The sequence below is a fragment of the Pleurodeles waltl genome, chromosome 7, assembly GCF_031143425.1.
Source record: "Pleurodeles waltl isolate 20211129_DDA chromosome 7, aPleWal1.hap1.20221129, whole genome shotgun sequence".
In the NCBI taxonomy this organism is placed as follows: Eukaryota; Metazoa; Chordata; class Amphibia; order Caudata; family Salamandridae; genus Pleurodeles; species Pleurodeles waltl.
Genome location: NC_090446.1, coordinates 514,156,416 through 514,182,925, shown reverse-complemented (window position 1 = coordinate 514,182,925; position 26,510 = coordinate 514,156,416).

Genomic DNA, 26,510 nt, shown 5'->3' with positions numbered 1-26,510 from the left:
GCCTAAACTTTTTTTGGGGGTAACCATGTGCTAATTACGAGTTAATGTAGCTAAAATGTGTTTCACTATTGACATGTAGGGCACACATGCCCCTTATGCATGTGTGTGCTTCACATGTGCATTAAAAATGTATATTTGGGGTGCAGCAGAGGGGGACTTAGGCCCCCAGCACCCTGGGGTTTGCTGTTCCTGACTTGCAACTTTATCCAAGGTTTTCCCAAATTCAGTAATGCTAAACCATTGGCAGCAGGCCCATAGATGCAAATTGAGTATGATTCTCTGTTTGCTAATCTGTAATCCCATTTGCCCATTTGACGTTTGCCCTATTGATTCTTTGGAGAATTCTGACATACCATTTAGCATTGATTTAATAGCAAATTTTCAACGTTCCTTATGTCATGATAGCAAATAGGTTGTTGATGTATGTGGCCCTTTATGCATTACCTGGTTTAGTGGCATGTTTCATTCTTCCTGCTAGGTTACAACTGGGACACTACTGTGATAGGCTGCTTGCAACCATTTTGTTGATTGGATGGTACATGTACATGGGTGTGGTTCAATGTTGATCCAGTATCAACTGTTAAGGTGTATGTTGTCACTGTAACGTCCAGATCTCATCATGAGTTATTGGCAGCTAATCGTGTATCTAATGAGTATCGTTTGTAGCTAAATGTGACAAAAGTCATTGAGGACATGGTAACCTACACGTGGATGGTCCCACCCTGTCACTGAAGACGTGTAATGAGACTTTCAACTGGGCAACCGTGGTGTGCTGAGTGAGAGAATGTCTCAGGTGTCTGGATCCGGCATGTGTCATTGCAACATTTGTACTCAAGTTGGCCTCTGTGGATGGAAATGCATCAGGAAACATCATAGCCTCTGTGCAGAAGTAAATGGCTGGTATTCAGCACCCACAAGCCATCTCTATTATTCGAACAATGTTACTCAGCGTGTGAACTGTCAGGGTCCTCATATGTGTTGACTTTTCATGGACATTATCTGAGGTTGCTGGTTCTGCTGGAGGCCATGTACACCATCAGACGCTATGGGCCAGGTACACTGTCACACTTTGTAGTTTAGGCATTAATGAGGCCCAGACAACGGATGGGCCATGATTTAGCTATTCAAGGGCACTGTCACAAATATGATACAAATAAAAGTCAGATGATGCAATACAATGTATTTGAGTATACATTGATGAGGCAAATGACAAATTAGCCTCTGAGGTACGAGAGGTTTTGGACAGCCATAGGTGGACACCGGGTATCTTTAGGGTGACCCACGGACAGGTGCCAGTCAGGCTGACAGGATGCTGGGTCAATCAGTAGCCAGCTCTTTCACAAATTACATGATCAGTGGTCTGACTAGGACTGGTCAGAGGGAGGAGTAGACAGTTGACATGTCACACTGTGTATGTCCTGTGTTGTTTTGAAGGTGACACATGAACCATGATAAAGTGTTACACAGCAACATTATTAGCAATGCTTAATGGTGTAATTGCCCAAGTGTCTACATCTATGATGTAGGAGGCATCAGCAGGCACGGGGCATGTAAATTTGTGTGGTGTGCATGGAGGGGATCACTGGTGTGGCCTCCATCAGTGTCTCACTAGTCCTGTGGGGTGAGATTTGCTTTAAAATGGCCTACAGTACCTTTCACACGAAAATCAATCTACAGGTGATACCAGGCCTTAAAAACTCCAAGACAGTGTATTATATGAGCTGAGTTCCATGCAGTGAGATGGTACTATGACAATGGTAAGCATAGGAAAGGGTGTGACACACTGGATGACTCTTGTGAGTGTGTGTATGTAGATGAGGGAATCTCATGGTACACATATCAGCATTCCAGGGACCTCTTCAGACAGGTGGGGTCTGACCAGGCGCATGGGTGTGTAAGGTTTTTAGAAAAGGGCTGACATGTAGCTGGGATGTGATGTGCTGGATGCTTGTCATATGTGTGGCACTTGTGCTGTGTATGTTCTGCTTATGTGTAACTCTAGTGACAGATAGTCATTGCAAAGATTGTATGTAGTTGGAATTACTGCTGCCAAGAGTCTGGTAATACATTCCTGTTCCTGAAGCAAAAGCATGTGAACTGCCTGATGTATGAGGCCTGTTTTCCCCTAGTTGAGTGATGGTGTTTTAGTTGTGTGCCATCTGCTGCGATGAACCATGTTTCCTACATGTATGTGTGTAATAGGTGTGGTCCTCAGCTATTGCCCTTCAAAGGTGAACTGTACAGGATGTCAGTCATTTACATTATGTGTGTATGTGACCGTTGTATGATAGGCATTACATTTGTAGTGTATTTTTCTGTGTCCTGATTGTTATATCATTAATGCTCCATGAGACGACATTCTTCTTCTGATATTTAGAGCTAAAGGTGTGCAGAAATGAATAGACAGACCATGATGTGTTGTTTGTTATCAGTGTTTATTTACAATAGTTAATTAAGTGGTGATGGTGATAATAATTAAAAGAAATTGTTCACAATGTTTTGGCGCCTACGCACTCCAGCAGCCGTGTTTGGTTGTTCCCCCTCCTGTTGCAGGGCAGCATCCTCCTCTTCCTCGTCTTCAGGCATGGATGGGTCTGGTTCGAGGAGGGGAATGTTCCTTTTGACACAAATGTTGTGCAATATTGCACATGTGAGGATGATCCTACAGACCATCTCGGGGGAATATAGTAGGCTACCACCAGTGATGTCGAGGCAGCGGAAACTTGACTTGAGGATGCCAAAGGTCCGCTCGACAATGCTGCGTGTCCTCTTATGGGCGTCGTTGTATGCCCGCTCTGCAGCAGTACTCGGGTTGCCATATGGTGTCATTATCCATGGCTGGATGCCATACCCCTGATCAGCTGAAAGAGAAAAAGAATGGGATCATGTTGATGTAGCTTGCACGATTGAAAAGACCTTCAATGGCAGTAGTAGTCTTGTGTTGTCTGTGACTATTTTGTGTAGTAATGTGACATCCTATACTTGTAGGCTATACCATCTGCATTGTGTTGTTTCCTTGGCTGAGCAAGTGTTTGTCTGCTAACAGTTTGTCAGCAGAATGTTTTGGGATTTTCAGTGCAGTGTGCCCTCCCTAGCATTGTGACTTGTGATACAGGTGTCCTTGTGTCTTCACTTGGGGTGAGTAGATAGTTCAATGTAGAGTTTCATTTATAAGTGTTGTTACCACGTTCATATGAAAGTACCCTGGACATCCCATACCTTTAGACTTAGGCAGTGTATTAATGTAAAGGTAATTGGGACACTTACAATTTGCAAGGTGACATTTCGGCTACCACACTCATTAATGTCTTCACATTAGGCTGTACACTTATTTCCGATGTGTGACAGGTTCAATGCTGACTTAAGAAAGATGGCTAGCGGTGTCACGACCTCAGTGTGTTCCTGTCTAGATGTTGCTGTTGTGGTGTATGTGTTGTGTGTCCTAGAGGGTTGCTGTGCAGTGTGTATATAAGTAGGTTTTTGTACTTACCAACAAGTAGTCCATTGCCATACCGTCCATCCTGGAAGTGTTGGTTGATGGTGCAGTGACGGAAGATGAATGAGTCATGGACACTCCCAGGATATTTAGCCACGATGTTGGTGAACATTCCTTGGTGATCGACAATGGCCTGCATGTTGATTGAATGTGTGTGCTTCCTGTTGCGGTAGAGGTGTTCTGTTGCAGCAGGTGGCACAAGGCGTACATGTGTGCAGTCGATTGCACCAAGGACGTGTGGGAAGCCACTGATTGCGTAGAACCCCTGTTTAGTTTCCTGCTGCTTCTGCAGTGTTAGGGAAGCAGATGTGGTGGGGTGTCAGGCGAATGATGGCATCCAGTACTTTGGGCAGAAATGCGGAGAATAATGGTTGTGACATTCCGCCAACCAGGGCACCAGTTGTTAGAAAAGAGCCACTTGCCGGCATGTGGAGTACGGCAAGCAGCTTTGTTTCTGTTGGTATGGTGTGGGGTGTCACCAAAGTGGGGGCCAACTGCTGTTCAATGTTTCTCAGCGGCTGCTGTATGGCCTGCCAGTTCAACCGGTACCTCTGTATGATGTCGTGTTCCCTGAGGCCCTGAATGGTGGTTCTTAAGCCTGGCTTGTAGTGGGTACCAGAGGTACTTACACCTTGTGCCAGGTCCAGTTATCCCTTATTAGTGTAGAAAAGGTGTTTCTAGCAGCTTAGGCTGATAGAAGGTAGCTATGGCAAAGCATCTTAGGCTGAACTAGGAGACATGTAAAGCTCCTACTATACCACTGGTGTCATATGCACAATATCATAAGAAAACACAATACACAGAAGTACTAAACAAAAAGGTACTTTATTTTTATGACAATATGCCAAAAGTATCTCAGTGAGTACCCTCAGTATGAGGATAAGATATATACACAAGATATATGTACACAAACCAAAATTATGCAGATAATTGCAAAAGGAAGTAATGCAAGCAATGTAAAATTACAGTAGATTGCAATAGGAGCACATAGGTATAGGGGCAACACAAACCATATACTCCAAAAGTGGAATGCGAACCACAAATGGACCCCAAACCTATGTGAGCTTGTAGAGGGTCGCTGGGACTGTAAGAAAACAGTGAGGGTTAGAAAAATAGCCCATCCCAAGACCCTGAAAGGTAGGTGTAAAGTGCACCTACTACCCCCAGAGAGCACAGAAGTCGTGATAGGGGGATTCTGCAGGAAGAACAAACACCAGCAATGCAACAACATGGATTTCCGGACCTGAGTACCTGTAAGACAAGGTGACCAAGTCCAATAGTCGCAACAGTGTCGAGAGTGGGCAGGAGCCCAGGAAATGCCAGCTGAGGATGCAAGGAAGCTGCCACCTGTTGGAAAAAGCTTGGGGGGTCATTTTGACCTCGGTGGTCTTTTTTAAAGACCGCTGAGGGACCGCCGTGTGGAAGACCGCCAGTGGTGGCGGTTTGCCGCTCGACCTATTGTGACCGTTGGCAGCTCTCCGTCCTTTTACGGACAGAGAGCCGCCAACAGCCATACTGGCGGGAGGCGGGGAAGTGGAGGTTGCTCCACCTCCACCGCCACGCCAACAGAACCCCACCCAGCGAATCACGTCCTGTGATTCACCGTGGTGGTGTTCTGTTGGCAGTGTGGTGTCGGCGGAGCTGCCCCCATGGCTCCCATCCCCTGCCGGAGGATCGTCGGACCAGGTAAGTCGATCGTCCGTGAGGGGAGGGGGGTGGGGGAGTGTTGTGTGTTGTGTGCGTGCATGGGGGTGTGTGTATGTAGAGGGGGTGTGTGAGTGCGTTTATGCTTGCGGGGGTGTTGTGTGTATGGGAATGAGTGCGTGTATGTCTGTGGGTATGTCTGTATGGATGTGTGCGTGTATGTTTGAATGTGGGTGTGTGTGTCTGACTGTGTGTGTGGATGTAGGCATGTATGTCGGCGTGGTACTTTCCTACAACGTGGTGTCACTATACTTTAGAATTTGGCTGTACCTTTTGTCAGTGCCCTGCAAGTGAACTCATGAACCTATATAAGTAAAAAGTGATTAGTAATACCAACAAAAGCCTAGGAAATGTATTGCAGTTTCTAAGGAGACAAATGCCATGAGGGGAAGTTGTTCAATCTGGACAACTCTCATCTTCTCATTTTTGTTGGAGCTTTCAGGGGAATGGTGTGTTTCTGCTGCAATTCATTTTGCAAGGATGATAAATTACAAGTAAGATTTACGATCTTGAATATCTAAAAATATATTTAAAATAATGAAGGACAAACAGAAGGAGACAAAACATTACGTAAGAACTTCCAAATATTGTTAACCTTATTGTCTTCTTTTAAACACTATGTATATGCCACATTTTGAAGCAATGTGTTCTTTATGAAAAATGTCAAGTTGTATACCACAGGCAGCCACTGTTTTTCTGCTGTCATTGAGAAACCAAGTTTTCATAGATTGCAAGTTATCTCATGTCAGAAGTGTCTCATCTACTCCAAATGCACCCAGTTTTTAATTTTGTTTTCTACACGTTCACCTACAATTACAAGCAGCAGAGTGCTATTATAAAGGCAGTAGTCCCCATTATAACCAAGACTAAAGCAATCTGTTGTATTTTGGCCTTTGAAGCAGAAGACATTTTAATGTGATTAACTCCGTTTTAAGGGTCTCTTAATTGCAGTTAGGTGCCACTTAAAAACAAAGGCCCTCATTTCGACCTGAGGTACCGCCACGCTGAAGACCGCCAGTGCAGGCGGTTTTCCGTGCAGCGTATTATGACTGCTGGCAGCCCTCCGTCCTTTTTCAGATGGAGAGCCACCAGCAGCCATACTGGCGGTCGGAGGGGAAGTGGAGGCTGCTCCCTGGCACTGATAGTGCCTACCGCCATGGATTTCGTGGCGGTTCCAAACCATCCAAAATCCATGGCGGTATGCAGGGTCCTGATACTGTAGGAGGCTGGAATGGCTTGTAGTGAGTACCTAGGGGTACTTGCACCTTGCACCAGGCCCAGTTATCCCTTATTAGTGTATAGGGTGTCTAGCAGCTTAGGCTGATAGATAATGGTAGCTTAGCAGAGCAGCTTAGGCTGAACTAGGAGACGAGTGAAGCTCCTACAGTACCACTAGTGTCATATGCACAATATCATAAGAAAACACAATACACAGATATACTAAAAATAAAGGTACTCTATTTTTATGACAATATGCCAAAAGTATCTCAGTGAGTACCCTCAGTATGAGGATAGCAAATATACACAAGATATATGTACACAATACCAAAATATGCAGTAATAGTATTAGAAAACAGTGCAAACAATGTATAGTTACAATAGGATGCAATGGGGACACATAGGGATAGGGGCAACACAAACCATATACTCCAAAAGTGGAATGCGAACCACGAATGGACCCCAAACCTATGTGACCTTGTAGAGGGTCGCTGGGACTATTAGAAAATAGTAAGGGTTAGAAAAATAGCCCACCCCAAGACCCTGAAAAGTGAGTGCAAAGTGCACTAAAGTTCCCCAAAGGACATAGAAGTCGTGATAGGGGAATTCTGCAGGAAAGACACAAACCAGCAATGCAATAACGATGGATTTCCAGTCGAGGGTACCTGTGGAACAAGGGGACCAAGTCCAAAAGTCACAAGCAAGTCGGAGATGGGCAGATGCCCAGGAAATGCCAGCTGTGGGTGCAAAGAAGCTGCTACTGGACAGTAGAAGCTGAGGTTTCTGCAGGAACGACAAGGGCTAGAGACTTCCCCTTTGGAGGATGGATCCCCCACGCCGTGGAGAGTCGTGCAGAAGTGTTTTCCCGCCGAAAGACCGCCAACAAGCCTTGCTAGCTGCAAATCGTGCGGTTAGGGTTTTTGGATGCTGCTGTGGCCCAGGAGGGACCAGGATGTCGCCAATTGCGTCTGGGGACAGAGGGGGTGTCGAGCAAGACAAGGAGCCCTCTCAGAAGCAGGCAGCACCTGCAGAAGTGCCAGAACAGGCACTACGAAGATGCGTGAAACGGTGCTCACCCAAAGTCGCACAAAGGAGTCCCACGTCGCCGGAGGACAACTTAGGAGGTCGTGCAATGCAGGTTAGAGTGCCGTGGACCCAGGCTGGACTGTGCACAAAGGATTTCTGCCGGAAGTGCACGGAGGCCGGAGTAGCTGCAAAAGTCACGGTTCCCACCAATGCAGTCTGGCGTGGGGAGGCAAGGACTTACCTCCACCAAACTTGGACTGAAGAGTCACTGGACTGTGGGAGTCACTTGGACAGAGTTGCTGGATTCAAGGGACCTCGCTTGTCGTGCTGAGAGGAGACCCAGGGTACCGGTGATGCAGTTCTTTGGTGCCTGCGGTTGCAGGGGGACGATTCCGTCGACCCACGGGAGATTTCTTCGGAGCTTCTAGTGCAGAGAGGAGGCAGACTACCCCCACAGCATGCACCACCAGGAAAGCAGTCGAGAAGGCGGCAGGATCAGCGTTACAGAGTTGCAGTAGTCGTCTTCGCTACTTTGTTGCAGTTTTGCAGGCTTCCAGCGCGGTCAGCAGTCGATTCCTTGGCAGAAGGTGAAGAGAGAGATGCAGAGGAACTCGGATGAGCTCTTGCATTCGTTATCTAAAGAATCCCCAAAGACAGAGACCCTAAATAGCCAGAAAAGAGGGTTTGGCTACTTAGGAGAGAAGATAGGCTAGCAACACCTGAAGGAGCCTATCAGAAGGAGTCTCTGACGTCACCTGCTGGCACTGGCCACTCAGAGCAGTCCAGTGTGCCAGCAGCACCTCTGTTTCCAAGATGGCAGAGGTCTGGAGCACACTGGAGGAGCTCTGGGCACCTCCCAGGGGAGGTGCAGGTCAGGGGAGTTGTCACTCCCCTTTCCTTTGTCCAGTTTCGCGCCAGAGCAGGGCTGAGGGGTCCCTGAACCGGTGCAGACTGGCTTATGCAGAAATGGGCACCATGAGTGCCCATGAAAGCATTTCCAGAGGCTGGGGGAGGCTACTCCTCCCCTGCCTTCACACCATTTTCCAAAGGGAGAGGGTGTAACACCCTCTCTCAGAGGAAGTCCTTTGTTCTGCCATCCTGGGCCAGGCCTGGCTGGACCCCAGGAGGGCAGAAGCCTGTCTGAGGGGTTGGCAGCAGCAGCAGCTGCAGTGAAACCCCGGGAAAGGCAGTTTGGCAGTACCCAGGTCTGAGCTACAGACCTGTGGGATCATGGGATTGTGCCAACTATGCCAGGATGGTATAGAGGGGGCAATTCCATGATCATAGACATGTTACATGGCCATATTCGGAGTTACCATTGTGAAGCTACATATAGGTAGTGACCTATATGTAGTGCACGCGTGTAATGGTGTCCCCGCACTCACAAAGTCCGGGGAATTGGCCCTGAACAATGTGGGGGCACCTTGGCTAGTGCCAGGGTGCCCACACACTAAGTAACTTAGCACCCAACCTTTACCAGGTAAAGGTTAGACATATAGGTGACTTATAAGTTACTTAAGTGCAGTGAAAAATGGCTGTGAAATAACGTGGACGTTATTTCACTCAGGCTGCAGTGGCAGGCCTGTGTAAGAATTGTCAGAGCTCCCTATGGGTGGCAAAAGAAATGCTGCAGCCCATAGGGATCTCCTGGAACCCCAATACCCTGGGTACCTCAGTACCATATACTAGGGAATTATAAGGGTGTTCCAGTAAGCCAATGTAAATTGGTAAAATTGGTCACTAGCCTGTTAGTGACAATTTGAAAGAAATGAGAGAGCATAACCACTGAGGTTCTGATTAGCAGAGCCTCAGTGAGACAGTTAGTCATAACACAGGTAACACATTCAGGCACACTTATGAGCACTGGGGCCCTGGCTGTCAGGGTCCCAGTGACACATACAACTAAAACAACATATATACAGTGAAAAATGGGGGTAACATGCCAGGCAAGATGGTACTTTCCTACAGATACCGCCGGCAGAATGGTGACGGCCGCCAGGCTGGAGACCAAAGTCTCCAGGCCAGCGGTCATCACCGCCCTGGCAGTCAGAGTGGAGAAGTGGCGGATGATCATTGAGGTAACCACCATGGTCATAATTCAAATTTCTTTCCCGCCGGCCTGTTGGTGGTATTACTTCCACTTCTCCCCCACCCACCAGGGTTGTAATGAGGGCCACAGTGCGTAATTTATTAGGAAATGGGGCAGCACAGTGCCAGAGGAAATATTGCTGCACCGAGCTGCGTCATCATCAGCATCAACGCAGGCACTCTTGTGCCATAGTGCAAGGATGCCTGCATTGCGGGGGTGATTGTTTAGGTGCAGTAAGGGGCAATCATTAATGATGATGTGCTCCTTCTATGTGTTCTTCAGAATGCAGCACACATAGAAAGAACAAAAAACAAGGAGAAATAAAAGTATTTATCCTTGTTGCGCCAGTCTAACGCCACCCCTGGGGAGGAGTTAGTTTTTTGTGTTGGCTCAGGTTTACGATTTCTCCTAAATCTGGGGCAGCACCAAAAAGCAATGGGTGTTGCACGGGTACACCTGCAGGAACACCCATTGCACGCACCTTTGCCAAAGAAAAGTGTGTGGGGCGGCCTATATTTAGAAGGCGGCATTAAGCCACAAAAAGTGGCATAACACTGCCTTGTAAATATGGAGCATGGCACAGCGCCACCGGAACATCGCTAAAAGATGTTCCGGTGGCACAAGGGCCTCATAAATGAGTATGAAAATGGATAGCAGTATTGCAGAAGGGAAGCACTTAAAGGTGGAGCAGTGGGTGTAGGGTGAATTGTGTAAAGATACAATGAAGCATTTATATCATCTAAGAGTTATCCAGAGATTGTTCTTTCATTTCCTCATTTCACCACATCAGTGTTTACTTGTTTGATTGTAACACGTTTTGAAAAGTATGGGATTTGATCACAAAGTGGATCTAAAGAGTAACAATATTCCCCAACAAAGCCAAAGCACTGGTCCATTTATACATTTTCTTCCTTACTACTCTCATATCTCTTTAGCACAAAACTTAGGGGCTAATTTAGGGTAAAGCAGATGGAGTAAAGGCAGATAGGTCAGTGGAGGAGTTTATATCCACTACTTTGCCTTTACTCCGCCTGCCAAATTTAGAGATGTCCATCTGCCCAATGGCCATCTCTATACATTGGCAAGAACCGATTAAGGCAGTTTCTGTTTGCAAAATATAGTCCAGTCTGATCACCCTAGGACCTTGGTCAATTACATAAAAATAATGAAGTGGTTTATTAAGTTGAGGAAGAAGTTATTTATTAAAGGTTTGGGTAAACATATATGTAAAAGCATTAAGGGTAAGCCACTCAAATAATCATGACAAATAAGGGTAACTAGAACAATTTGAACGAAATAATTTACATTTTCAGTAGTTTATAATGGTGATCATGATGTACTATAGGAGAGCAGTGTTTCTGTGAAGCCAACATGCAACTAAAAGGCGCAAAAACTGAATTGAAAACAATTTAATCAAGGTAAACAACAGACTGCCTGGAAAGTATATTCTCAAATTTTATTATTAAAATATATCTCTAGTAGATATTAGCCCTGTATAATGTAGATATCTGAATAGTCCATTGTAGGAGGCTGGCCTGACTTATAGTGAGTACCTTGTGGTACTTACACCCTGTGCCAGGTCCAGTAATCCACTTACACCCTGTGCCAGGTCCAGTTATCCCTTATTAGTAGAACAGAGGTGTTTCTAGCAGCTTAGGCTGATAGAAGGTAGCTATGGCAAAGCAGCTTAGGCTGAACTAGGAGACATGCAAAGCTCCTACTATACCACTTATATCATATAGCACAATATAATAAGAAAACACAATACTCAGAGATACTAAAAATAAAGGTACTTTATTTTAGTGACAATATGCCAAAGGTATCTCAGAGAATACCCTCACTTAGGAGGTAAGTAATATACACAAGTTATATGTACACAAACCCAAAACAGGTAAGTAACAGTAAGAAAAGTAGTGCAAACAATGTAGAATCACAATAGGATGCAATAGGTGAACGTAGGTCTAGGGGCAACACAAACCATATACTCCAAAAGTGGAATGCGAATCACGAATGGACCCCAGACCTATGGGAGGTTTGTAGAGGGTCGCCGGGACTGTAGGAAAACAGTAAGAGTGTCCAAGATACCCCACCACAAGACCCTAGAAAGTAGGAGTAAAGTTACCCTACTACCCCAAAAGGACACAATAGTCGTGATAGGGGGAATTCTGCAAGAACCACAAGCACCAGCAAAACACTGAAGACGGATTCCTGGACCTGAGGAACTGTAAAGGAAGGGGACCAAGTCCAAGAGTCGCGATAGTGTCCAGGGGGGCAGGAGCCCAGGAAACCCCGGATGAAGGTGCAAAAGGGCTGCCTCTGAGTGAAGAAGCCAAAGATTCTGCAACAACGAAAAGGGCTAGGAACCTCTCCTTTGGGTGGAAGATGTCCCATGGCATGCTGGATGTTGCAGAAGTGTTTCCACGCAGAAATACCGCAAACAAGCCTTGCTAGCTGCAAGGGTCGCAGTGAAGGTTTTTGGGTGCTGCTAGGGACCAGGAAGGACCAGGATGTCGCCCCTTGGAGGAGGAGACAGAGGGGGTGCTCAGCCACTCAGAGAGCCCCCGCAAAAGCAGGCAGCACCCGCAGACGTACCGGAGCAGGCACTTAGAAGATCTGTGAACTCAGAGTCACAAAAGGGGGGTCCCACGACGTTGGAGTCCAACTCAGCGGGTTGAGCACTGCAGGACGGAGTGCTGGGGACCCAGGCTAGGCTGTGCACAAAGGAATCCTTGGAAAAGTGCACAGAAGCCAGAGCAGCTGCAAATCACGCAGTACACAGGTTTGCTGTCTGGCGCGGAGAGGCAAGGACTTACCTCCACCAAATTTGGACAGAAGGGCCACTGGACTGTGGGAGACACTTGGACCCAGCTCCTGTGTTCCAGGGACCACGCTCGTCAGGATGAGAGGGGACTGAGAGGACCAGTGATGCAGTCTTTTGCTGCCTGCGTTAGCAGGGGGAAGATTCCATCGACCCACAGGAGATTTCTTCTTGGCTTCCAGTGCAGGGTGAAGGCAGACAGCCCTCAGAGCAAGCACCACCTGGAAACAGTCAAGAAAGCCGGCAGGATGAGGCGCTACAATGTTGCTGGTAGTCGTCTTGCTACTTTGTTGCGGTTTTGCAGGCGTCCAGGAGCAGTCAGCGGTCGATCCTTGGCAGAAGTCGAAGAGGGAAGTGCAGAGGAACTCTGGCGAGCTCTTGCATTCGTTATCTGAGGAATACCCCGGAGGAGAGACCCTAAATAGCCAGAAAAGGAGGTTCGGCTACCAAGAAAGGAGGCTTGGCTACTGAAAGAGGTAAGCACCTACCAGGAGGGGTCTCTGACATCACCTGCTGGCACTGGCCACTCAGAGCAGTCCAGTGTGCCCCAACACCTCTGAATCCAAGATGGCAGAGGTCTGGGACACACTGTAGGAGCTCTGGGCACCTCCCCTGGGCGTTACTGGTCAGGAGAGAGGTCACTCCCCTTTCCTTTGTCCAGTTTCGCGCCAGAGCAGGGCTGGGGGATCCCTGAACCGGTGTAGACTGGCTTATGCAGAGATGGGCACCATCTGTGCCCATTAAAGCATTTCCAGAGGCTACTCCTCCCCAGCCCTTCACACTTATTTCCAAAGGGAGAGGGTATATACAAGGGAATTATATGGGTGTACCAGTGTGCCAATGGGAATTGGTAAAATTAGTCACTAGCATGCAGTAACAATTTTAGAAAGCATAGAGAGCATAAACACTGAGGTTCTGGTTAGCAGAGCCTTAGTGATACAGATAGGCACCACACAGGGAACACATATAGGCCACAAACTTATGAGCACTGGGGTCCTGGCTAGCAGGATCCCAGTGACACATATCAAACACACTGACAACATAGGGTTTTCACTATGAGCACTGGGCCCTGGCTAGCAGGATCCCAGTGAGACAGTAAAAACACCCTGACATACACTCACAAACAGGCAAAAAGTGGGGGTAACAAGGCTAGAAAGAGGCTACCTTCCTACATCCATTGTGCCCTCACACCTCTGCATCCAAGATGGCAGAGGTCTGGGACACACTGGAGGAGCTCTGGGCACCTCCCGGGAGGTGCTGGTCAGGGGAGTGGTCACTCCCCTTTCCTTTGTCCAGGTTCGCGCCAGAGCAGGGCTGGGGGGATCCCTGAACCTGTGTAGACTGGCTTATGTAAGGAGGGCACCATCTGTGCCCTTCAAAGCATTTCCAGAGGCCAGGAGAGGCTACTCCTCCCAGGCCCTTCACACCTATTTCCAAAGGAAGAGGGTGTAACACCCTCTCTCAGAGGGAATCCTTTGCTCTGCCTTCCTGGGATTGGGCTGCCCAGGCCCCAGGGGGGGCAGAAAGTTGTCTGAGGGGTTGGCAGCAGCAGTAGTTGCAGAGGAAACCCCGGAAAGTTAGTTTGGCAGTACCCGGCCTCTATGCTGGAGACCTGGGGATGCATGGAATTGTCCCCCCCAATACCAGAATGGTATTGGGGGGATAATTCCATGATCCTAGACATGTTACATGGCCATGTTTCGAGTTACCATTTTGACGCTACATATAGGTATTGACGTATATGTAGTGCACGCGTGTAATGGTGTCCCCGCACTCACAAAGTCCGGGGAATTTGCCCTGAACAATGTGGGGGTACCTTGGCTAGTGCCAGGGTGCCCTCACAGTAAGTAACTTTGCACCTAACCTTCACTAAGTGAGGCTTAGATATATAGGTGACGTATACGTTACTTAAGTGCAGTGTAAAATGGCTGTGAAATAACGTGGACGTTATTTCACTCAGGCTGCAGTGGCAGTCCTGTGTAAGAATTGTTTGAGCTCCCTAAGAGTGGCAAAAGAAATGCTGCAGCTCATAGGGATCCTCTGGAACCCCAATACCCTGGGTACCTAGGTATCATATACCAGGGAATTATAAGGGTGTTTCAGTGTGCCAATCAAAATTGGTAAAATGAGTCACTAGCCTGCAGTGACACTTTTAAAAGCAGAGAGAGCATAAACACTGAGGTTCTGGTTAGCAGAGCCTCAGTGAAACAGTTAGGCAACACACAGGGAACACATACAGGGCATACTTTATGAGCACTGGGGTCCTGGCTAGCAGGATCCCAGTGACACAGGCAAAAACAAACATACATACAAGTAAAAATGGGGGTAACATGCCAGGCAAGATGGTACTTTCCTACAGCATCTCTTTGTGGTAGGTTGACTTTACCTAACTTACTCTATTTCTGAAAATAAGATGACCAGTAAGCAATTAAAATGGTTCATCCTTAGACTTCGGTCAAGTACGTTGCACCAGCAGAGGGAAAGACATTCGTGCTGTGATTTTTCATGGTCTGCACAGACCTCTGACTAGTTTGACTCAAGTATTCTTTCTCATTTTAGCAATTTTTTTCATAGAGAATCGAATCATATCTGAGAGCTTGCTCTTTACAGTAAACAGAGCCTCTGTATAGCAAGTAAAACTGCCCGTATTTAGAAACACTAGAATACACATCATAATCCACAATTTTCTTTACATTGTGTTTTATAGAAATTATTGTCTTCTTACCTTGTTGAGGAGCATATCCCTCAGTTCCTGAAACAAAAAGAACAGCTATATTAACTGAACTTTTATACAAAGTTCTACAAAGAAAAAAGTGAAACCGAAAAGAATCTAAAAGAATTTGCTGCACCACGTCCACTATAGAATGCCAGCTGCCAAATGCCTCTCCCTTTGTTACACCTCACTTGAGCAAGGAAGACCCATTATATTTTAAAATGTACAGTTCATTTCTGGATGAAGAGGAGTGAGAGGTGAGTAGTGAATAGTGCAGAGGAATGGAAACAATTCAAAATGGATACTGTATGTCTGTTCCAGAATAGACCAGTTTGTAACGATTTGCCCCTACAGTACCGTCTGGCCCCTCATTTCCTAGCGAGGCCTCCTGTAGGAAAGTACCATCTTGCCTGGCATGTTACCCCCATATTTCACTGTATATATGTTGTTTTAGTTGTATGTGTCACTGGGACCCTGCCAGCCAGGGCCCCAGTGCTCATAAGTGTGCCCTGTATGTGTTACCTGTGTGATGACTAACTGTCTCACTGAGGCTCTGCTAACCAGAACCTCAGTGGTTATGCTCTCTCATTTCTTTCCAAATTGTCACTAACAGGCTAGTGACCAATTTCACCAATTTACATTGGCATACTGGAACACCCTTATAATTCCCTAGTATATGGTACTGAGGTACCCAGGGTATTGGGGTTCCAGGAGATCCCTATGGGCTGCAGCATTTCTTTTGCCACTCATAGGGAGCTCTGACAATTCTTACACAGGCCTGCCACTGCAGCCTGAGGGAAATAACATCCACGTTATTTCACAGCCATTTACCACTGCACTTAAGTAACTTATAACTCACCTATATGTCTAACCTTTACCTGGTAAAGGTTGGGTGCTAAGTTACTTAGTGTGTGGGCACCCTGGCACTAGCCAAGGTGCCCCCACATTGTTCAGGGCAAATTCCCCGGACTTTGTGAGTGCGGGGACACCATTACACGCGTGCACTATACATATGTCACAACATATGTATAGCATCACAATGGTAACTCCGAACATGGCCATGTAACATGTCTAAGATCATGGAATTGTCACCCCAATGCCATTCTGGCATTGGAGAGACAATTCCATGATCCCCCGAGTCTCTAGCACAGACCCGGGTACTGCCAAACTACCTTTCCCGGGGTTTCACTGCAGCTGCTGCTGCTGCCAACCCCTCAGACAGGTTTCTGCCCTGCTGAGGTCCAGCCAGGCTTGGCCAAGGAAGGCAGAACAAAGGACTTCCTCAGAGAGAGGGTGTTACACCCTCTCCCTTTGGAAAAAGGTGTCAGGGCTGGGGAGGAGTAGCCTCCCCCAGCCTCTGGAAATGCTTTGATGGGCACAGATGGTGCCCATCTCTGCATAAGCCAGTCTACACCGGTTCAGGGATCCCCCAGCCCTGCTCTGGCGCGAAACTGGACAAAGGAAAGGGGAGTGACTACTCCCCTGACCTGCACCTCCGCTGGGAGGTGCCCAGAGCTCCTCCAGTGTGCTCCAGACCTCTGCCATCTTGGAAACAGAGGTGCTGCTGGCACACTGGACTGCTCTGAGTGGCCAGGGCCAGCAGGTGACGTCAGAGACTCCTTCTGATAGGATCTTACCTGTGTTGCTAACCTATCCTCCTTCCTAAGTAGCCAAACCTCCTTTTCTGGCAATTTAGGGTCTCTGCTTTGGGGAATTCTTTAGATAACGAATGCAAGAGCTCATCAGAGTTCCTCTGCATCTCTCTCTTCACCTTCTGCCAAGGAATCGACCACTGACTGCTCTGGACGCCTGCAAAACTGCAACAAAGTAGCAAAGACGACTACTGCAACCTTGTATCGCTGATCCGGCCGCCTTCTCGACTGTTTTCCTGGTGGTGCACGCTGTGGGGGTAGTCTGCCTCTTCTCTGCACTAGAAGCTCTGAAGAAATCTCCCGTGGGTCGACGGAATCTTCCCCCTGCAACCGCAGGCACCAAAAGACTGCATCACTGGTCCTCTGGGTCCCCTCTCAGTACGACGAGCGTGGTCCTTGGAACTCAGCAACTCTGTCCAAGTGACTCCCACGGTCCAGTGACTCTTCAGTCCAAGTTTGGTGGAGGTAAGTCCTTGCCTCCCCACGCTAGACTGCATTGCTGGGTACCGCGTGATGTGCAGCTGCTCCGGCTCCTGTGCACTCTTCCAGGATTTCCTTTGTGCACAGCCAAGCCTGGGTCCCTGACACTCTAACCTGCAGTGCACGACCTCCTGAGTTGTCCTCCGGCGTCGTGGGACTTTCTTTTGTGACTTCGGGTGAGCTCCGGTTCACTCCTCTTCGTAGTGCCTGTTCCGGTACTTCTGTGGGTGCTGCTTGCTTCTGAGTGGGCTCTTTGTCTTGCTGGACGCCCTCTCTGTCTCCTCACGCAATTGGCGACATCCTGGTCCCTCCTGGGCCACAGCAGCATCCAAAAACCCTAACCGCGACCCTTGCAGCTAGCAAGGCTTGTTTGCTGTCTTTCTGCACGGAAACACATCTGCAAGCTTCTTCACGACGTGGGACATCCATCCTCCAAAGGGGAAGTTTCTAGCCCTCTTCGTTCTTGCAGAATCCACAGCATCTACCATCCGGTGGCAGCTTCTTTGCACCCACAGCTGGCATTTCCTGGGCATCTGCCCACTCCCGACTTGAACGTGACTCTTGGACTTGGTCCCCTTGTTCCACAGGTACTCTCGTCCAGAAATCCATCGTTGTTGCATTGCTGGTGTTGGTCTTCCTTGCAGAATTCCCCTATCACGACTTCTGTGCTCTCGGGGAACTTAGGTGCACTTTGCACCCACTTTTCAGGGTCTTGGGGTGGGCTATTTTTCTAACCCTCACTGTTTTCTTACAGTCCCAGCGACCCTCTACAAGCTCACATAGGTTTGGGGTGCATTCGTGGTTCGCATTCCACTTCTAGAGTATATGGTTTGTGTTGCCTCTATACCTATGTGCTCCCATTGCAATCTATTGTGACTGTACATTGCTTGCACTGTTTTCTATTGCTATTACTGCATATTTTTGGTATTGTGTACATATATCTTGTATATATTTGCTATCCTCATACTGAGGGTACTCACTGAGATACTTTGGCATATTGTCATAAAAATAAAGTACCTTTATTTTTAGTATATCTGTGTATTGTGTTTTCTTATGATATTGTGCATATGACACCAGTGGTATAGTAGGAGCTTCACACGTCTCCTAGTTCAGCCTAAGCTGCTCTGCTAAGCTACCCTTTTCTATCAGCCTAAGCTGCTAGACACCTCTTCTACACTAATAAGGGATAACTGGACCTGGTGCAGAGTGTAAGTACCCCTTGGTACCACTACAAACCAGGCCAGCCTCCTACACCTCCTATCCTAAAAACATATTAAAAATAGCAACATGTTGGTCTGGTGAGATAGGTTTGGCTCTAAAAATACTTACAATTGGAGCACACCCCACCGTTAGCCTGCATTCTAGTTCAAGAGCGGAGCATGATGCAGACAGAGGCAGGCATTGGCATGAGCAGATACATAACTAGACTATTGGTTCTGGTTCCCTAATCCCTCCCAGATCAAGAAGGATCTCAAATGTAAGCAGTACTTTGGGAAAATCTGGGGGCAAAAGGAAACACAAATTATATTAAAAGTAACTGGCTCATTATTTTACAGATTGGCATGTTGCAATGTAAATATGGGTATATTGCTAAGTTTGAAAGGCACACTTACATGTCATTCTATGTAACACACAACTGCAGAAATCTCTTTGAATGTACCTATAAATACAAACATTTTGTTGCTTGTAACGCAGGAGAATGGTCCATGGCTGGTGCAAATACATTTTTCTTGACATTTAAAATCTGAGGGGCATATTTATACTCTGTTGGCGCCGAATGTGCGTCAAACATTTTGACGCACAATCAGCGCTACCCTGCCCCGTATTTATACTTTGACGTCCGACCCCGCGGGAGTCAAAATTCCACCATGTGCGTCATTTTTTGGAAGGGGGAACCAGCCTTGCGTTAATTATATGCAAGGTAGGCGTTCCCTTCCAAAAAATGACTTTAAGGCCTGTGCCCCAAATTTATACTCTGACGTCATTTTGACGCACAGGAGGGGATGGGCCTTAAAAAACGAGGCACAGCCTGATGGGCGCCGTTTTTTAACGCCTGGGTCAGGGCAGGCGTTAAGGGACACGTGGGCTCGGAAGGAGCCCAGAGGTGCCCTCCCCTGCCCCCAGGGACACCCCCTGCCACCCGTGCCCACCCCAGGAGGACACCCAAGGATGGAGGGACCCATCCCAGGGAAGTAAAGGTAAGTTTGGGTAAGTATTTTTTCCGATTTTTTTTGTGGCATAGGGGGGCCTGATTTGGGCCCCCCTACTTGCCACTATGCCCAATGACCATGCCCAGGGGACATAAGTCCCCTGGGCATGGCCATTGGGCAAGGGGACATGACTCCTGTCTTTGCTAAGACAGGAGTCATGTCAATGGAGGTTGGGCGTCAAAAAAAATGGCGCAAATCCGGTTTGAGGCCTGAATTTTGCCTCAGACCTGACTTGACCCATTTTTTGACGCACAACCCCCATTTTCCCATACGCCGGCGCTGCCTGGTGTGAGTCATTTTTTTTGACGCACACCAGTCCGCAGCGCCAGCTAACGTCATTCCATAAATAATGCGCCTGCATGGTGCGTTGGAATGGCGTTAGCCGGCGGTAACATTTTTGACGCACAACTGCGTTGGCGCAGTTGTGCGTCAAAAAGTATAAATATGTGCCTGAAAGACTGAACTATGAACTACGTTTGAGGCAAAAAGTTGTATTTAGTAATTTATATCTTGGGTTATGCCCAAACAATTTTATAACTCATAGTCTACGACGGTACAACCTCCTGGCAACAACTCAAATTTGGAAATCTTACAACCTTTTCCCAAAGATTTCATCATGGTCAGGTGTTTTAGGAGTATAAAAACATAGTATAATAGCTTGTTTCTCCTTTTAAAATGGATAAACAACAATCAGCTTTTATTAAGTTATAGGTTGATACTAAATGACTTATAAGGAGGCACAGCATACATTTATGCAATAGTTTACAAATCTCTCTGTTTCACATATTACTCAAATCTTTATATGACAGTGCAGTTCACTTATTTTGCTCTAATTTGCAGGAAAATGCATTGCGCCATTTCTTGCAGCACTGCAGTGGTGCTATGACTCTATACAATTTGGCACCTATTTCAAAACTAAAGCATACTTGGTTTGAACTATTTGGCCTATGTTTGCATAAGACCTAAAACAAAACATATGTATCCACATTTCAAGTCTATAAGATTGAACTAAGTGTGAGTCAAAACAGGTGCATTTAGTCTGCAAAAATCGTTAAGTGATGCAGACTGATTAAAGAAATTTCACTCCATTCTGTGCTTCTAATGGCACATAATAATGCAGAATGCATTTGCCCTATCTTTTGCAGGGGATAAATGTGTACGGTGTCTAGGATGGTAAACACACTTTCTAAGATGCATCTGTTTTCCTGCTTTTCCCACTCTCCCAGGGCAAAAACGAACAATAACAAAGCTGTCAGTTCAGTTTCTCTTAGCTACTACTGCTACTGGATTATCTAAGGCTATACATAGCATACTAAACTGCATTTTGACACAAGGATAATATTAGAAAACACATTCTTTTTTAGAAATGATAAACAGGAAAACTGGGAAGGATCAGCCATGCAGGTAGAATTCACAGCTTCAACATATTTTGAAGCCAAAAACAAATAATCGAAATGCATTTGAAAATATGGCAACGTATGTCTTTCAAATTAACAAAATAAATATGTTTGTATTGCAGCATACGCTCTGGAAAATAATGAGGGTTAGGATATGGTCCAGTGTTAGCCGACGTTTTAACAGGGAGGTTGTTTTAGACTGCCTTACCCTTGATAAGGGACTTTTTCTTCCTTGGCTGAGCTATGTTAAAACATTTTTAGTAACACAAGTCTCCCTGAAATGTTTACCGACCAGAATAACATAAATGCATTTGATAAAGGTCTACAGAAATCTTGCAATACAGAATTCTGTATCTCACAAAGATTGGGGGGGGGGGTGGAGGGGGGGTACATGTTTCTAGCATCGGAGAGATGGCATGCCATGCCTCTGGAAGTCTCACGAAAGGTCGCTAATTTTTCGATTTTGGGCTGGTACAATATGGCATATTTTGTGCTTCTCTGACGACAGGGGCTGATTTATACTTTTTTAGCGCTACATTTGTGTAATATGTCTCCGCAAAAGCGGCGCAAACGTTATTTTGTAAGTTTGCGCTGCTTTTGCGTAAAAAAATGATGCAAATGCAACGCTAAAAAAGTACAAATCAGGCCCTAAGTTTTGGGGGAACCAATTACTAGTCTGTCCATGTGATGGGACGGCAAAACAATCATTATTCCACTTTAAGTTTTTTTGAAAATATTTATAAACTTTTCTTTTTAATCTGCCTTAAACCTCTTTGTCGCTCCATAAATGTAATGATGCCTTACTTTACTTACAATTGCTAGGTAGCCGGAATGTTTGCTACAGTGTATGCAGCTTTTTAAAAATGGCTGTTAGGAATAGGAAATCCATGGAAGCTTGAGGAGGGCTTTACTTACTATTACTATTTAATTGAAAACTTGTACTTTTTGGGCGGTGTTTTCTGTCTGAGTAAATTTACTCTATTTTATTTTTACACTTTGCACTTTACAGAGATTGGATTCCCCTGGATATAATTATATTAATATGCTTTTATCTATTTAATTTATTCGTTTTTAAGGGTTGGCATTTTTTTATGTAAGGTATTGTTCTGTGACGTATCTGTCTCTTTTATGATTTTATTTTTAAAATCAACTAAAGAACTTTTGGGCATTGAAACTGGGCAGTCATTCTGTAACGTTCATGTTCATGACTCTGAAGGACTGATTAAAAGTTCACATGCAGTTCTGACTCAGAATTCACAGGACAATCAGTAATTCTGGTATGATCATCCTTGTAATTTTTCCCTAGTATTTCACACAGAGTTTTTTTTTTTTTTGCTGCTTTCTGGATCCAAAGTCCCTAGGCAAACCTAACCTAGCCTGGGAATTTGCTACAGACCTTGTGTTGGAAATTGGGTTTCTGACTGGCAGAGGTATGAACCCCATCCAAGCAGGAACCACAATCTCAGTCAGGGTAAGTCACACACACACCCTAGGTTAACATGTGCTCACCCTCTGGTAGCTTAGCACAGAGCAGGCGGGCTTAATAGGCAATGTGTAAAGTATTTGTGCAACACTTCAAACAGAAAAACAGTGAAAACACATAACAAAAAAGATACCACATCTGGTTACAAAAATAGAACTTAATTTAATAAATAAAACAAGACAAAACAGACAAAAATCCAACAGAGGTTGAAATATGAATTTAATAGAGCTTAGAAGCAATAAGCGCTTAAATGGGATATCAGGTCATGTTGGACCGGAGCAAAGTCAAAAGTTCAGGCCAACCACAATGGAGTGTGGCTGGATAAATGGACCCACTTGGGCCCACTGAACCAAAGTACCTTGATTCAGGATGTGTTGCATCAATGAAGATGCAAGATGCAGCCGAAGTACTGCATTGGTGTTGAGCCATGCGGTGGTCCAAATGCAGCAATATTCTCCATGCAACTCTGGTGATGCTCTGGTTCTGAGCATGATATGCTGGTTCTAAATGCGATTCGAGGCTGCTGCAGCCGCAGTAGGCAATACCTCAATTCCGAAGGTGATACACTGGTTCAGGAGGCAATGAGCTGGGTCCGCGCCACATAATGATGAGGATGCGCTGGTTCTGACCCATGCAAAGGTGAAGATGCGCTGTGCAGCCCTTTATAGTCACTTATAAGAGCCCAGAACTGGCTATGCACCACTTTATAGGGCAAAACTTGCAGCAAGCAAAGACTAGGTGGTGTAGCAAGGTGTGTTGAAGTCTTTAGTGTTCCCAAGACTTCAGAAAATAGGAGACCAGTCAGCAAGGCCTTGGAGTCAATCTGGGTTCAGGGTTGTAGAGAGTGTAGGTCCAGTCCTTCTCACTCTGACGCAAGAGGGCAGCAGATTAGCACAGCAAAGCAAGAGTCCAGCAGAGTGGAAGCTCAGCCAAGTGGTAGTCCTTGCAGCAGCAATACAATCCTTCTTCTTGGCAGAGTATCCGCAGGTCCACAAGGATACTGAGTTGGTGGTGTCAGACGTCTAGTACTTAGACCCAGTTGTGTCTTTGAAGTGGGGGAGACTTCAAAGAAAGGTATTTGAAGTGCACAAAGGTCATCCTTTCCTACCCTGGCTCCAGACTCACTACAGGGGGGGTAGGGAGCCCTTTGTGTGGTAAGTGTCAGCCCCTCCTTCCCATCCTGTCCAGGTTGGTCCATTAGGATGTCAATGGCCCATCAGTCACACCAATGCTCCCTTTGTGTGTGGGTGTCTAGAGGGAATTCACAAACCCAGCTGTCACCTGTAGGAGGCTGGCCTGGCTTGTAGTGGGTACCAGAGGTACTTACACCTTGTGCCAGGTCCAGTTATCCCTTATTAGTGTAGAAGAGGTGTTTCTAGCAGCTTAGGCTGATAGAAGGTAGCTATGGCAAAGCAGCTTAGGCTGAACTAGGAGACATGTAAAGCTCCTACTATACCACTGGTGTCATATGCACAATATCATAAGAAAACACAATACACAGAAGTACTAAAAATAAAGGTACTTTATTTTTATGACAATATGCCAAAAGTATCTCAGTGAGTACCCTCAGTATGATGATAAGTTATATACACAAGATACATGTACACAAACCAAAATTATGCAGGTAATAGCAAGAAAAGTAATGCAAGCAGTGTAAACTTACAATAGATTGTAATAGGAGCACATAGGTATAGGGGCAACACAAACCATATACTCCAAAAGTGGAATGCATACCACGAATGGACCCCAAACCTATGTGAGCTTGTAGAGGGTCGCTGGGACTGTAAGAAAACAGTGAGGGTTAGAAAAATAGCCCACCCCAAGACCCAGAAAGGTAGGTGTAAAAGTGCACCTACTACCCCCAGAGAGCACAGAAGTCGTGACAGGGGGATTCTGCAGGAAGAACAAATACTAACAATGCAACAACAGTGGATTTCCGGACCTGAGTACCTGTAAGACAAGGGGACCAAGTCCAATAGTCGCGAGAGTGTCGAGAGTGGGCAGGAGCCCAGGAAATGCCAGCTGAGGGTGCAAGGAAGCTGCCAGCTGTTGGAAGAAGCTTGGAGTTCTTCAAGAAAGAAGAGGACTAGGAACTTCCCCTTTGGAGGATTGATGTCCCACGTCGCGATGAAGCTTGCAGAGGTGTTCCCACACAGAAAGACCGCAAACAAGCCTTGCTAGCTGCAAGGGTCGCAGTTAGGGTTTTCTGGTGCTGCTGTGGCCCAGGAGGGACCAGGATGTCGCCACTTGGAAGAGGAGACAAAGGGGGCACCCAGCAACATAGGGAGCCCTCACAGAAGCAGGCAGCACCCGTAGAAGTACCGGAACAGGCACTTAGATGAAAAGTGAACCGGAGTCCACCCGAAGTCACAAAAGGGAGTCCCACGACGCCGGAGGACAACTCAGAAGGTTGTGAACTGCAGGAAGGAGTGTCGGGGACCCAGGCTTGGCTGTGCACAAAGGAAATCCTGGAAGAGTGCACAGGAGCCGGAGCAGCTGCAAATCACGCGGTACCCAGCAATGCAGTCTAGCGTGGGGAGGCAAGGACTTACCTCCACCAAACTTGAACTGAAGAGTCACTGGACTTTGGGAGTCACTTGGACAGAGTTGCTGAGTTCCAGGGACCACGCTCGTTGTGCTGAGAGGGGACCCAGAGGACCGGTGATGCAGTCTTTTGTTGCCTGCGGATGCAGGGGGAGGATTCCGTCGTCCCACAGGAGATTTCGTCAGAGCTCCTGGTGCTGAGAGGCAAAGCATTCTGTACTAGAGACCCGTGGGATCATGGAACTGTCCCCCCAATGCCAGAATGGCATTGGGGGGACAATTCCATGATCTTAGACATGTTACATGGCCATGTTCGGAGTTACCATTGTGACGCTATACATAGGTAGTGACCTATGTATAGTGCATGCGTATAATGGTTTCCCCGCACTCACAAAGTCCGGGGAATTTCCCCTGAACAATATGGGGGCACCTTGGCTAGTGCCAGGGTGCCCACACACTAAGTAACTTTGCACCCAACCTTCACCAGGTGAAGGTTAGACATATAGGTGACTTATAAGTTACTTAAGTGCAGTGGTAAATGGCTGTGAAATAACATGGACGTTATTTCACTCAGGCTGCACTGGCAGGCCTGTGTAAGAATTGTCAGAGCTCCCTATGGGTGGCAAAAGAAATGCTGCAGTCCATAGGGATCTCCTGGAACCCCAATACCCTGGGTACCTCAGTACCATATACTAGGGAATTATATGGGTGTACCAGTATGCCAATGTGAATTGGTAAATTTAGTCACTAGCCTGTTAGTGACAAATCTGGAAAGCAGAGAGAGCATAACCACTGAGGTTCTGGTTAGCAGAGCCTCAGTGAGACAGTTAGGCATCACACAGGGAACACATACAGGGAACATACTTATGAGCACTGGGGCCCTTCCTGGCAGGGTCCCAGTGACACATCGACTAAAACAACATATATACAGTGAAATATGGGGGTAACATGCCAGGCAAGATGGTACTTTCCTACATCACCCCACACCAGATGCATATTCGAGACAGGCAGCAGGCACCAAATGGCTAAAGTTAGAAAATGCCAACTTTCTAAAAGTGGCATTTTCAGAACTGCAATTTTAAATCCGACTTCACCATGAGTTGTCCAAAGACACTAAACTTGAGATATGTATTGCTTCCAGATTTTGAATTACACTTAGAAGATATAAGGGGTCATTCTGACCCTGGCGGTAATTACCGCCATGGCGGAGGTCGGCGGTAGCACCGCCAACAGGCTGGCGGTGCACCGCTGGGCATTCTGACCGCGGCGGTTCAGCCGCGGCCAGAAACGGAAAGTCGGCGGTGTCCCGCCGACTTTCCGCTGCCCTTGAGAATCCTCCATGGCGGCGGAGTGCGCTCCGCCGCCATGGGGATTCTGACACCCCCTACCGCCATCCAGTTCCTGGCGGTTCTCCCGCTGGGAACAGGATGGCGGTAGGGGGTGCAGTGGGGCCCCTGGGGGCCCCTGCAGTGCCCATGCCAATGGCATGGGCACTGCAGGGGCCCCCGTAAGAGGGCCCCAAAAAGAATTTCAGTGTCTGCCTAGCAGACACTGAAATTCGCAACGGGTGCAACTGCACCCGTCGCACCTTCCCACACCGCCGGCTCAATTCTGAGCCGGCGTCCTCGTGGGAAGGGTGTTTCCCGCTGGGCTGGCGGGCGGACTTTCGGCGGTCGCCCG